Here is a 15,023-nt window from a genome sequence, read left to right as displayed (position 1 = left end):
TTTTTTCTTTTCCTCCCAAAATTGTATACTGTGGCTACACATTTTTCAAATGAAAAGAATATGTAATAAATAAATCAACAAACATATACTGAGCACCATGTATGTCTGCAAGCTACAGGCATACAACGAAACAGAAACTGTATGCTGATGGATCTTACCGTTTTCCAAGATTTTTAGCCCATGCAATTCTGGAGATTCACATCCCAAGTGAGATAAACGAAAAGACTACTCTAAAGGCAAAAGACAAGATTCCACCAAAAGAGTATTTTATTAACATCATGGAGACAGGTGCAGTGGTTCATGCTTGTAATCCCAGAGCTTTGGGAGGCCAAGGCAGGAGAATCATTTGAAACCAGGAGTTTGAGACCAGCCTGGACAACAAAGCGAGACCCCGTCTCTACAAAACATAGAAAAACTAGGCGAGTGTGGTGGCGCCTGTAGTCCTAGCCACTTGGGAGGCTGAGGCAGGAGGACCCCTTGAGCCCAGGAGTCTGAGGCTGCTGTGAGCTATGATGATGCCACTGCACTCTAGCCAGGGCAACAGAGCAAGACCCTGTCTCTAAAAAAATTAAAAAAAAAAGACAGACACACTAAATCTATACATGAAAATCAAAATAAAAACCATTTTGGGCCAATACTATCTATCTTAAAATATGAACAAATTCTTGATGAAATCTTCTATAGGTTAGCTTGCCAATAGGGCAGACCAGGGCAATATTGAGCAAATATCAAGAACCTTCTTCGTGACAGTCACTAGAAATCCAGTGATGGACAAAAGTGGACGTGGGCCTGGCACATGGGGTCTACGGGACGGTGAAGGAAAACAGACACTAAGCAAATAAACACGCGCAGGTATGACCATACGCTGGTGACCGGTGCTGGGCGGGAAGGAGACGCGGCGTCAGGCAGTGTCACGAGAGCACAGATGTGGCGAGAGCCCGTCTGAGGGCAGCACGGGCCCCTGCGAGACCCGGCGGCAGTGGGCGTCGGCCCTGCTCGGGGAGGGCGCTCAGCGCAGGCACCGCCACGGCGGGACGGAAGGCTCCGGAGACTGCCAGGGAGGTCAGGTGCGTCACGTTCAACGTGACTGTGGCCACCACCTGGGCGGTGGGATGCCACTGAAGGGGTTTAATCAGAGAGGGGCGCTGGCGCAATCAGACTTGGCATCTTCAACAGATGGCTCTGGCTGCAGCGTGGGGACAGGCGGGAGAAGGCAGGAGCCCAGGTGTCCGGCCTGCGGGCTGGTGGCGGCCGCGGGGGAGTGAACTGGTTTAAGGGGCATCTCAGCGGTGAAACCCGACAGCACTGGTGATGGTTCATATCCGGGGGCAGAGAGAGGACAGATGGCTTGTGGAACTGGACTACAATATAACTGAGGGCTTTTTTCCTCTTTTTTGTTGTTTTTAATTTTGCTTTTTGGTGCTAGGATGGGGTGTGACCACAGACCGATTTGGACACACTGCCCAGGTAGGCAATGGTGGGTGGAGGTCGTCCCTCATCTCAATGTCACCTCAACACCACGCCAGCCCGGGGACCCCCTCTCCTGCCCAGATAATCGTGGACAACTTATTTCCACAGCGGGGTCTCGGTGCTTCAGTTTGGCTTTTGTCCTTCACACCCACGCCCCAGGCTGACCAGCCTAAGTCCACTAAGCATCTGGTTGAGGAGAAAGTGCCACCTTCTCCTTTTCTCTCCGCAGGTAAAACGGGGACGTTTGTTTCTCCACGTGGGAGGTGCAGGAGCACAGGACCTGCAGCCGGAGGCCCTGGGTCCAGTCCAGCCGGCCACCGCTACGCCTTCCCGGGGAAGCCACCCGAGTGACTCGCCTGAAGCACGGGGCTCGCGGTCCAGAGCCGCCGGTTATGTGCACACCGGTGACGGGCGCACAGCCCGAGCTCAGCACCGGCTCCGTGCGCGGCGACTGTAATCGTTAGCAGCAGGTAAAGCCCAGAGGCAGCGGGCAGGAAACGGGAGGCCCAGCTCCAGTTCTGTTGCCGTCTAGCAGCTGACCTCGCAAAACTCACGTACACTTGCCATCACCTGCAACACAGGGACAGCGGCGGCACACCGCTGCACGGCGTCACTGTGAGGGTCACATCTGTTACGTAACAGTGTTGTGACAGCTGTGGTCAGCCTCAAGGAACTTGCAGTTATTGGTATCACTGTAGTCACAGGAAGAAGAAAAACTTTAGGTTCCAAAATCCTTCTAGAAGGATCTCTCGGTCCTGTGCTCCTCCCTCCTGAGTGGCCATGTGGGTACACCTGGTCCACCCCCCTAGTCCTGCGCTTCTTCCCCCATGCACAGACTCTGGCCTTGTCTCTGGTTAAGGAATGACACAAACATGAGGGACAGGGACTTTTTTAAGGGTGGTGAGGAGGTCGAGAAAAGAAACACTAAAAGGACCTATGAACAAAAGTCACTCAAAATGACAAAGCCACTTTGGAGAACAGTTTGGCAGTTTCTCATAAAGCTAAGTGCATGCTCAAGCCGGACCCAGCAGTCCCGACCTGAGCTGTATCTGCGCAGGAGAGATGACAGCACACGCCTGTAGGGAAGCTCCTCGCTCCGTGTCTCGCGCGTGGTGGCGGTTATGCTACTGTTCGTGTTTGTCGGAACTCAGGAAACTGTACACTTACAATGGTGAACCGATCAGGAAACAGTACTGGTCGTATTAACAGAAGGTCATATTCACTGCTGAAATTTTTCCCTGTCTAGATTGCAAACATTGGCCCCAACCTCCACCAAGTCCCCTAGTATGTTATATAAATTACAGTTAAGAAAACAAAGAAAAACTTGTTCTTTTATTCGATGAAAAAGGGAACCTTCCATGGAGACAGAGTAAACCTGTCCAGTTCGCCCCGTCAAGCAAGGGCTCAGGGACAGGTCATCGCACCACGCTAAAACGATGGCATCAAGCAGCGAGGAGCAAACACACACAGATCCGTCAGCAGGTGCCGCCCTGGCACTGCAAAGACGAAGCCCCACAGAAAGGGGCGCGAGGCGCGACTCTCCCAGGGCTAGACAACAGGGGCTGTGCCTGGGCCAGACCAATGGCCGCTCTTCAAGTCCCCAGGGAAGAGAAGGGCCGGGCTTTCCTACAGGGGCGAGTCTTCAGCATGGCTGCTACGGGATCCGAACGGTGGAAACCCATTCATTAGTATTTAAGTTTTGGGGCAAATATAAACGTTTCAATGGAAAATCGCTCCTACGGGGGCCCAGAAATTGAAGATACTTAAATCTGGACTTGTGGGCACCTCATCGACCAAGAGCTTCGAGGAAGTCAATCAGGGAAAGTTCGATGTAAGCAAGTCAGCACAACAGGGTCACCCTGGCCCGTAGCGCCAACACCAGCTCCCAGATCGGCTCTGTAATGCCATCTGTAACGCAGCGTTCTGCAATGTCACCTCCTGCGAGAACAGCAGGGAACGGGTTAAGCAGTTCTAAAACCAGCACTTACTCTCTCATAGGAAATGGCTCCTGCAAACACGCCAGATGCACGACAACCCCAGTACCCTCTTTTGAATAAAAGGTACTCAGGTGGGGTGTGGGTGTTCTCAATGACATTAATCTGAAGAGTTTGAGAAGATAATCAAATACTTTGAAATGTGGGCAAATACTGACGTACAAAGATGCTCACTGTAGTGTCATTTACTATGATCATGAAAAAGAGGAAACCATCTAAATGTTCCCAGACAAGGGAATGGCTGAAGGACCGGCAACTTCCCAAGATGAAATGTTATGTAGTCACTAAAATGACATAACTTGAGTTTTTCATGACGTTGAAATGCAGCAATCCTAAGTGAAAAATCCGTGTGCACAATGAGGTGTGCGTGTGATCCCAGCCACGCGTGAGCGCGCTGGCGCCAGCCTTAAGGAGCCTGCCCGAGGTTAGCAGGGGCTCTCTGGGTGCTTGTTACACATTTTTGACATTATCCAAAATTTTCTACCATGTGCAGTGACCACTTTTATCAATGGAACACCCTTCAAAACACTACAAAGTACATTTTAAAAAAAGCTACCATGTACTGCCAAAATTTGCAAAATTTTCTTTAATAAAAAAATAAATTGATCATGAACCTATTTATGTTATCAGCCCAGGCCCCTCAGGCAATTTTTCCTCAGGCTCACGACCTACAATATAAGATGTGACACACGTCTTACATTCCTTTAATTTATCTTTGTTTTTCACCGTCAAGAATATCCTTTTGTTCTGGTATCTGAGCACTCGGTAAAAATGTCTCTGCATGGTTGGCGTTATTCCTACTATATTCCAGTTAGCAGGACTCCAAAGGCTGCCCTCAGTCACGCCGGGCCTTCCTCCTCTGAGGTTCTTCCTTCATCTTCCTCCTCTTCCTGAGGTCTGGCTACCAGTGCTGAACTGAATAAAAGAGTCCTGAAGGTGCCAGTGTTTTGCTGGCCTCTTTTTACTGGAATAGTCTTTGGGGTTAATACCAGAAGCAACCTATAATCACTCTTTTATTTCTGTTGTGGTTGACAGAATTAGAGAATCACAGAACATTCGAGTTTGAGGAGACTTTAGAAGTGATCCAGTCCTATTTTGGTCATTCTGAAGATGTGATTGTCATAAATAATATGAAGCTTAAATAGTGAGTCCCTAAATGCACCCGTCAGTCAGCACGATGGCAGGAGGTACAAATGAGAACACCACGAAGGACTAAGGTTTGACACTTGTGAGGCTTCCTTGATGATACTAGGTCCTCTTCTGGGGGCTCAGATTCCTCGTGGTCCTGGCCCCAGCGGGGGTGGCAGGGAGGACGGGGCTGAGAGAATGGATTCCTGAGAACACTGCAGAGCCTGCATGCTTGGAAATGCACAAGAGCAGATGGCACCTCCCCGTCCGGCCCAGCTCTATCCGTCCACAGCAGCAGAGACCACAGCAGCAGAGAGACAGCCCAGCCGGGAGCCACGAGCCACAGGCTGGCCCTGTGGGGTGGGGGGCAGGAATCTCTGACCCTTTTTTGAGCAGTGCAGCCAACGGCCTCCATGAGTTCAGGGCACGTGAACAAACGTATTTCGATCCTCTGCCTGAAGTTTCTACTTCGGACCCTCAGGCTCGGCCCTGCCGGACCCCTTTTCCTCTCCGGGCCTCGTTCCTGCTACATTCTCTCCCTCCTGCATTTTTCTCATTCTGACATTTAAATTTCTTTCCAGCTCATAAAGCTTTTGTGTTTTTTAGATGTTTTCCACACTGCCTCTTGCTCTCTGGGAAGGCATTATATAAATCTATTAAATATATTTTTAAAGAAGAAAGTAATTAAAATGAGATAAAGTTAGAGGAGGTAGGGTGACTTGGCCTGAAGAAGAGAAGATTTAGAAGGTTCTACATGGAAAATATTTTTTAAAAATTGAAAGACTGCCTCCGGGAGGTATAAGCACCATCTCTTAAAGATGTGTGGATGGAATCTGAATGAAGGGTAATTGTAAAAAAGATTTTATTTATTATTTTCATTTTTAATTTATAATTCAATGCACCCATGAAAAGGTTATTATAAGGAAATACATATCAGCCACTCTGTCTAATTTAAGGATGGAGCACAAGGAAACAGTCTTTCACGCAATAAGAAAGACTATTTGGATAGGAAGAAAAAGTTTATAACTCAATGGGTTGTTGCACACTGAAATCAGCTCCCACTGGAAATGCAGAATTACCTGCAGTAGAGATTGTTAAAGCAGATTTGCCACCTTGCTGGAGTGTTTGGGGCACGATACTGTTGGAAAACAGGGACAGGAGAGGCTGAGCTCTAGACATCTATTCCCACCCTGAGATAGACAAGGCTTTCAAACATTTCTCCCTTCTCCCTTTCTGTATGCACTAGAGATGAATTCACCCAGACAGTCTAGGTATTTTTTTACTCATAACCAAAAATAGCTTAATGTTCATGAACAAGTCACTTAACACATGAAACTTCTACCAAATGGCAAACCTAGGATCACTTGTTCCCATTCTGTGCCCTGAAGTGTTGGGCTGTTTGGCCAAGTTCCAAGAGCTATATTAGGGAAATACTTTCCTTTCAGCCACAGTTTAAAATGGAACCATGTATGAAAATAGATATAGTGCTTATATATTTATTTGTTAATCTTGTAATGATTATATTGGAGGCTCAATAAAAACATGGATGGCGCTCATGAAACTTTGCAGATACTACCGCATGTTCTATTAATGCAACATTAAATAGGAGACTTGATCAATGAAGATTATTATCTTAACTATTTTCCACTCTCAACTTATAGCCCCATATTTCTTGTTCTCATTCCAGAGATTCCTAAGCAATAGTTCTAGGCAGCAGAAAAAGCAAGAGGACAGATGACTATTAAATCGGTTCAGCCAGCCTCTTCCTCTTTGCTCTGTAGCAGAGGCTGTTCAAGCCTCTGAAATGCTTCCTGAAAAGTCTGGAAACCTGATTCAACTCCTCCAATAACCTGCCAAATTCGCAGTGTCAATAGGCTAAACAGGGCAATAAATTCACAAAATTGTTCATGTGACTGGCAGTCAGGCGGCGATTTAGCAGTTCTTCCCGTCATCCATGGAGACTACTGAAATTGAAATCTTTTTACTACATTAAGAAACCGTAAGCATTTGCTTGATATGTCTTCAAAGAACCGTGAGACTAGCAGTTAAAAAATATAAAAGAGATAAGACCGTTTATAAGATTTCTTTGAAAATCATGCCCTTACTCCGAGAGTGTTCAATTCCTCACGCAGGATCAAGATTACCCTTCCCGGGCAAGGTGTCAGCTCTGCTTGCCTCAGCGTTTCCTTTAGAGTTTTCTAGCTCTGGACTCTGGAGGGTGCTGGATGGGCTTCCATACGCTAATGAGAAAGCAGCCAGATACAAGCTGTTCTTTTGGGACATCCTAAATGAGTTAAGAAAAGAAAGAAAAGGCAGCATGCAATTCTACTGTCCTACCATTGCCTGCTGCGTCCCCTTCGCGGGCGCACGTGCACGGCCAGGTGTGTTCGGCCCACAGTCCCGTGTCTCCTGCAGCCCCCAGAGCCTCTCTTGCATTTCTGGCAAGGTGGGTCTGTTAGCAACGGACCCTCTCAGTCATTATTTACTTGGAAATGTGTTTCTTTTGCCTTCACTCTTGAAAGACAGCTTTGCGGGATGTAGGATCCAGCACGTCACCTTGCCGGAGGCCCACCGCACTCGGCGACCACCTCTCTAGCAGCTTCCAGAAGCTTCTCTTCGTCTTTCAGAATTCGACTGCAGTATGTCTGGAGATGGATCTCTTTGCATTTGTCCTCTCTGGAGTTTGTGAAGCTTCTTGGATATGTAGATTAGCGTTCTTCATCAAATTTGGGAAGTTAAGAAAATTTTTAAAATATTTAAAATGGCTATTAATGCTTTTTAAATATTTAAATTATTTTTTCTGCCCCTTTCTCTCTTCTCCTTCTGGTACTCCCGGTGCACTGAATGGTGGCTCGCATTTCTCGTGGTCTGTTCATTTTTCTTCATTCTCTTTTCTTTCTGTTCTTCAGACTGCAGTATCTCTACTGTTCTACCCTCAAGTTTGCGGAATCTTTCTTCTGCCAACTCAGATTTACTGTTGAACCCCTCTAGTGAGTTTTTCATCTTGGTTATTGCAGTTTTCAACTACAGAATTTTCTGTTTTGTAAAAAAATTTTTTAAATTGTGGTAAAATATATAAAATTTACCATCTTATCAATGTGTAGGTGTACAGCTCACTCACATTCGGTACATTCGGATTGTGGCTCTATCATCACCGCCACTGTTCACTGAACTCTTTTCATTTGCAAAACTGAAACTCTGTACCCATAAAACAGTAACTCCCATCCCCCCTCCCAGTCCCTGGCAACCATCATTCTATTTTCTGTGTCTATGAACTTCACTACCTATGGACCTCGAGAGAGTGGAATCATACGGTATTTGGCATTTTGCAATTGGCTTATTTCACTTGGCATAAGGTTTTCAGGGTTCATCCACGTCACAGCACGTGTCAGAATTTCCTTCCTTTTTAAGACTGAATAACATTCCATTGCATGTATGTACCACACTGTTTATACATTCATCTATCGGACATTTGGGTCGCTTGTACCTTTTGGCTATTGTGAATAATGCTATGAAAATGGGTATACAAATATCTCTTCGAGATCACACGTTCAATTCTTTTCGGTATATACTCAGAAGTGGAATTGCTAGATTGTATAATTTTATACTTAATTTTTCAAAGAACTGTCATAGTCTTCCACAGCAACCTCACCACTCAATATTCCCACTAATAATAGCGCACAAGTGTCCCAACTTTTCTACATCCTTGCCAACACTTGTTATTTTCTATTGGTTTTCTTCCCTTTAGTAGCCATCCTAATGGGTGTGAGGTGCTAGGTCGTTGTGGTTTTGATCTTCATTTTCCTAATGATTAGTGATGCTGAGCATCTTTTCACATGCTTTTTGGCCATCTGTATATCTTCTTTGGAGAAATGTCTATTCGAGTCTTTGCTCATGTTTTAATTTGGTTATTTGGTTTTTGTTGTTGAGTTACAGGAGTCATTTATATATTCTAGATACTAACCCCTTATCAGATACATGATTTGTAAATATTTTCTCCCATTCCATAGGTTGGCTTTTCATTCTGTTGTGTCCTTTGATGTACGTAAATTTTAAATTTTGATGTAGTCCAATATTTTTACTTTTGTTGCCTGTGCTTTTGGTGTCATAGCTCCATTTGGTTCTTTTTAATAATTTCTCTTTATCTACATTCTGTATCTGATGAGTCTGCCATCACACTTTCTTTTAATCTTTAGCATGGTTTCCTTTAGTCTTTGAACATATTTACAATGGCTACTTTGAAGTCTTTGTCTGCCAAGTCCAGTATCTGGCCCCTCAAAAGCAGTCTCTAGAGCTTGCCCTGTGTGTGTTGCACACTGTCCGGGTTCTTTACGTGTCTCCTGATTTTTATGTTGAAAACTGGGCCTTTTAGATATAAATTGTAACAGCTCTGCTTACTGACACTCCTACTCCCCAGAGGTTTGTTATCTGACTGGGTGTTTGGCTGAACTAATTCTTTTTCTTTGTTTTTTTCCCCCGGGACAAAGCCTCGCTCTGTTGCCCTGGGTAGAGTGCAGTGGCGTCATCACAGCTCACTGTGTCGTCAAACTCCTGGGCTCAAGTGATCCTCCTGCCTCGGCCTCCCGGGTAGCTGGGACCACAGGCATGTGTCACGACACCCAGCCTGGCTGAACTAATTCTGTGAAGTCGACTTTCCCTGCAGTGTGCAGCCGCTGCTACCCCTGCTCAGATTTTTTTCCTTTGTTTTTGTATTTTAGTCTGACTTGCTAGGGCTCACCTGTGGGACAGCACAGCCACTTTTTGGTCAAAGGTTGTGCTTAAACTCCCTCAGCCAGTTAAACCTGACCGTTCCCACGGAGGTGGGTGTGGCCTGGAGGCTGCCAGAGCTTGGGGGGGGAGGCTGAGGGAGGGGCTGAACACACGGGCGGCACAGGAGTATGTACTCGAATTTGGGGAGCTGGAATTACTCCGTATCCTGTCTGTGCTGCTGGTCATAAAAATCTGTGCATGTGTAAAAACTCACAAAACTGAACACTGGAAAAAGTGAATTTTACTCTGTGTAAGTTTTAAAAAAAGTGACCAGGATTTGCATTTAGAAAAAGATACTTTTACACCTGTACTGCTCTTTCCTAGCTGCATCCAATGGGATCTTTTGAGTTCTCAGAAGTTCACGACTGAATATTTAGTGGGGAAATAGAAAATGAAATATTTTCTTATTATACCATTGTCTGGTGACGATCATTTCCTCTTAGAACACAATATAAAGTAAAGCTTTAAAAAATTACCATTCTAATACATAATAGCACGATAATGTCAAATTTTTATACCTGATCTGGAGAAGTTTCTTCCAGGTTAGGCTTTGAGTCATTTTTCTTCAAGTAAAAATTCTGGATTTATTTAATTGTTACTGACATGCCTCAAAGGGCCTGAAGGTGCCACGACGGAAAGATCAGGGCAAAACAAGCAGATGTAAATGAAAGCAGGGATGGCAAAAATCAGGCCTGACAGGAAGAGGCGGTGGCCGGCGCTCTGCCCTCCACGTGCCCAGGGACACTGTGCTCCGCACAGCGGCCAGGCCAGGGGCGGCTGAGTGTCGCGGCGATTCCCTCGTCCTGCGCCAGCTGCCACTGTCACTGCAGGTCAGGTCTAAGGCAGTCACTCTTTCTTTTTAAACCTTTATGACAGAGGAGCTTTTATAACTCCTAACAACCTCACAGTGTCCACTACTTCATACCTCACTTTGGCTTTTAGTCTTCAAGGCAAAGGCAAAACAAACAAAACAAATGAACAAAAAAAAAAAAAAAAAAAAGAAGACAATAAACTCAATCTAAATCTTTAAACTGAGATCCATTCTCTTCTTCCTCTTACAAAAGCCACCCTCTTTCTCTTGATGGGCACCAGACAGTTTTCCTGCCTTGTCTGGCTTAGTCTATAGCCTCAGAAAATATTTGTCTGCTCTATCCCTTTTAAAGAGGTCAAAAGATGTTTTCTTTCTTACGCTGAATCATGCAACGTACAAAGAATTCAATTTTAACCACCAGTTCGCTGCCCCCGGGCGCGGCATCGCACGCCTGTGCTCACGCGTGTGCAGGGCAGTTTGGGGACCCAACTCGGTGGGAAGTGCTGGCGGCCAGGATGTGCGACCCACCTGCCCACCGCGTCCCTCCCTGGGAACAACGCTCTGCTGCTGACCGTCGGGCTGCTCGCGCCGAAGGGCCCACCCGCACCTCCTTCCCTCTCCCCAGAGAAAACGCAGACGCCCCCACGCGAGGCCTTCCCCGCGAGGCCAAGGTGCAGCCCGGGACGGCACGACTCCTCCTCCTCCTCCTCCTCCTCCTCCTCCCTCCTCCTCCCACGTAACTGCAGGAGAAACAGACAGGATCATCAACAAAGGCGAGGATGAAAGAAGAGCACTCCTCTCCCCACGAAGAATGGTAAGAAAGAAAGAAACTTGAAAAGCCAGCTCCCTGAGTCCCACTCGGTCCAGGAAACTCCGCGTGAGCAGCGAAGGCTCCGGACCACGGGCTTGGCCAGCGTGGCAGCGCCGGAGTCTGCGAAGGCGCTTCGGTCTTAAACCGAGTTCACAGTATCTGTCCTGTTCAAAGCGGGTTCAATTCAGTTCCCAAAGGAAACCTGGTGACAGACTCCCCTTCACTCCAGGCCCAGGCTTAGGACCGTATGTCCAAGGGAGGCCCGTACACGAGCATCACCGGTCCTTGTTCTCACGGGTCACCGCACAAGGCAGGCTGAAAGGACGGCTGTTGCTTCTGCTCAGGATTTTCTTAAATCAGCCGCCACAAGCACCAGAATAGTCACCCCAAATAACCTTCTGATTAAGGCCATAAGGACATCCCAGCAGCGTCTGGCAGGAATAACGGAGCCATGCTCTCTCACATGCTGCCACGATGGTCAGCACCGGTGACACACTCCGACAGTACAAACAGATGCTTTGGAAACACCAGCGAGGTGACTTGTTCTTTCCATCACCCCTTGTCACTGTCACTCAGAATACGATCTGAGGACTCCACCATCACTACTCTGAACCTAAGGTCTTGAACTACGGTCCCCTACCAAATTTAAATAGATAATCACAACACCAGACATGTTGTTTTTTTATTTCAAAGTATTACTTAAAAGTATGCTGAATTCCCCAGCTCCCTTCCTTTGCTCTCCAAATAACACTGGATCTGAGATCCTGGCCAATTTCAGATCAGATTAGAGTTCACTGAAGATCCAGCACAGCAGTGGAAGTAGACGCTTGCTGAATACCTCTAACATTGCAGAATTAACCTTTACCAATAACTGCTACACATCAGTTTGTCTGGGCCTTTTCCCAAGAGCCATGATCCCAAGTCTCTGCCTCAAAAATAAGTCACATTTTTCTATTATAAAAATAATATGTGCTCACCATAAAAAAATCTGGCAAATACAGAAAGGTAGAAAGTAAAACAAGGAAAAATGTTCCTAGCCCACTGTAGCAAAGTAACCATAGTTTTTTGTTGTTGTTTTTTTGAGACAGGGTCTCACTCTGTCACCTGGGCTAGAGAGCAGCGGCACAATCATAGCTCACCGCAACCTCAGACTCCTGGGCTCAAGCGATCCTCCTGCCTCAGCCTCCCGAGTAGCTGGGACTACAGGTGTGGCCACCACACCAGCTAATTTTTCTATTTGTTGTGGAGATGAGATCTTGCTATGTTGCCAGGCTGGTCTTGAACTCTTCTCCTCAAGCGATCCTCCTACCTTGGCCTCCCAAAGTGCTAAGATGACAGGTGTGAGCCACCGCACCCAGCCAGAATAACCATAGTTAACATTTTGGTATACTAGTTGTATCCTTTGGGTTAGGCACTACTTACATGAACTACCGAGAGGCCACTGCTGAAGGAAATAAAAAATAAAAATTAAAATTAATAACAACTGTTCTCTTTTAAAAGGAACGTTGTTCATTATTCCATAAGTAATCTATGCTCATTGAAGAAGAAATTTACCGTGCAGGTAATCAAAAAGACGGGGGTCACACATAAGCTCGTATCCTAGAGACACCACTGCTCACGCGTGGCACACGGCACGCGTTCACACACGCACGCAGCACGTGCCTTCCCTTGGCAGAAACGGGGTCAGAAATGCATCATATTTTACAACCTGCTGGTTGTAGTCAATACACATCTGACATCATCATTTTAAATGGCTGCAGAGTGCTGTACTCTATGGCAACCCCCGAAATTATTTTAATCAGTATCTTAATTAGGGTGCTTCTGGGGATGTTTTATTGAATTACTTGATCAGTAATTCTTACACAGTCTAATAACAAGAAGGAGTTTTCTCACCTTTCTCTTCAAGTTTGATTTTTTTGTCTGAACAACCTTAATGAGACCCAGTTTATCTCTTCACCACCCTAATTTTTAATGGCACGTTTATGAACTAGCTATAGACTGATTTTAGAAACATTATTTTTCCAAGGAAGAAATACCAAAAAAAGAATGACTATTTGGTAATTTCTCTTTCTTCAGAAATGAAAATAGCCTTTGGGCTGCTATTATTAAGCACCAAATCGAACGATTAGAATTTTCCCTATTGGATATATAGTTATTGAGAGTTGACTGGTTTCAAAGAAACCACCTATACTCAGAGGCTCGTTCAGGGTGTTACAGTCAGCTACCCATGCCCTCTGGACTGGGAGACACGTCTGTCTTATCTGTGTGCAACCGCCATGCTCACTGGGCCTCATTGTTCTGAAAATAGACGCATGGAGGAGGTAACAGCACATGCTGACTGCGGGACAGGTCAGTTTCTCATCCACAACAAGGTCACAGATTGACCAGTAACATCAGCGTGTGCACTGGCCGCCCGCATCCCTCTGTGTGCCATTACAGGGCGAACCGGCGTGGGGGCCCAGCTGCCCCGCCTGTCTTTTCTCACTTCGAGGAGTTCCGAATGCTCTGCAAACACGTAATTACCCGGAGCTACAAAGCCAAGGCGTCTACTGACCCACGTGCAAGTGCTGAAGCACTGGGACCACAACTCCCTGCAAGGTGGGGCGTGTCTGTTTTGGACACAGCAGTGTGTTACTTGAGTGGCACTTTTTAAATAGCACTGGCAAAACGTCCTCAGGGCCCTTTCTTCATGATGGTCACAAAAAAGTATTGTACTAAATGCCACACAAAGTGTAACAAACAGACACACTCCCAGCAGTTTGTGTTCTCAACCCAAGGCAGTTCTGTCAAGCAAAAGCACAAAGGAAAATATAAAAAAGGGCAAAGACATAACTAAATTAAAATGCATTTATATTATGTGCAAAAAAGTGGGAGCTCACGCCTGTAGTTCCAGCACTTGGGGAGGCCAAGGTGAGAGGATCACTTGAGGCCAGGAGTTTGAGACTAGCCTGGTCAACATAGTGAGACCTCGTCTCCACAAAAAGTAAGAAAAATTAGCTGGGTATGGTGGCAGGTACCTATAGTCCCAGCTACTTGAGAGGCTGAGGCAGGAGGACCCCCTTGAGCCCAGGAGTTCAAGGCTGTGGTGAGCTCTGATCATACTACTGCCTTCAGCCTGGACGACAAAGTGAGACCCTGTTTGGGAAAAAAGAAAAGCAAAAAAAAAAGGCAAAAAGAAGCGGTGGGGGTGGGGCAGAGAGCAGACACTAAGGAGTCACTGTTTTGACTGGGAAGGGTGAGAACTGCCACCTCCCTTGCTCTAGATACGGGGGGGAGGGTACAGCACTCGTGGCCTTGGCCACTTCAACTGAACAATGAGAATTTATTTGTATTAAGGGTCTCCTATGCGGACCACTGAGCTATTAGCTGCAGATACCAAAATGCCCCAGGTAAAAGATGTCCCTCCCCGTACACCTGGCAGAGCCCAACGCACTGACTGTGCGTGGATCCTCGCTGGGTCCCTGCGTGTCGCCCTCCTCCCAGCCGCGCAGGAGTGAGGAAGGCCGCCCTGCAGGCGGTGTGTCGGCTCACCCACCAGCTCTTGTCCTGTGGAAGTGACAGCGCTGGGGAGATAGGTGGAGTCACACTTTCCCTACGGATTCCTGTGATCAGAAATGGGCTTCGTGAAGGGTGACGGACCGAGCCGGCAGCCCAGAGACACTAGTGCTCGTGGGCCGACGCCAACCCACCCCTCACCACCCTTCTGTTTTGACTGCCTGCCACCACGACCCACCACCTCTGCCCACACTTCCTTTCAGGTGGCTCTGAGAAGTCAAACAGGGAGAAGACAGTCTATTTAGTGACACTGTAATAAAATAAAGCAGGATAGATCTGATAACACAGTATGATTACTCACATATTATCTCATGGGATTCTCATTGGAAATGAACACTGTCTTAACTACTGAGCTCAGAGAGGTAATTGCAAAATCCTTCTGGTTAATTATTACTCTTCTCTAAGTAACAAAAGGGGATCAGAGCAAAGTCAGGGCTGGAAAGGACTTTGAGAGGTCACTTATCTCCTGACGTCAGCGATAACA

At 46.6% G+C, this 15,023-nt stretch overlaps 1 protein-coding gene across 10 annotated transcripts in view; it reads right to left on the bottom strand.

Moving 5' to 3' along the window:
* The window catches only part of SLC20A2 (solute carrier family 20 member 2), a 102,887-nt gene that overhangs the window by 44,116 nt on the left and 43,748 nt on the right, over positions 1-15,023 (bottom strand). The window contains exon 1 of one of the 10 annotated variants that reach the window (XM_069485028.1): positions 10,931-10,949. The exons of the other annotated variants lie outside the window; for them this stretch is intronic. The gene's annotated coding sequence lies outside the window, so the exon portion shown is untranslated. Of the gene's footprint in view, positions 1-10,930; positions 10,950-15,023 lie in introns of those variants that run through there. 10 annotated transcript variants of the gene reach the window in all.

The sequence above is a fragment of the Eulemur rufifrons genome, chromosome 12 (genome assembly GCF_041146395.1).
Source record: "Eulemur rufifrons isolate Redbay chromosome 12, OSU_ERuf_1, whole genome shotgun sequence".
Taxonomy (NCBI): Eukaryota; Metazoa; Chordata; class Mammalia; order Primates; family Lemuridae; genus Eulemur; species Eulemur rufifrons.
Note: the sequence above shows the minus strand (reverse complement) of the source record. Positions and strands in the feature narration are given on the sequence as shown.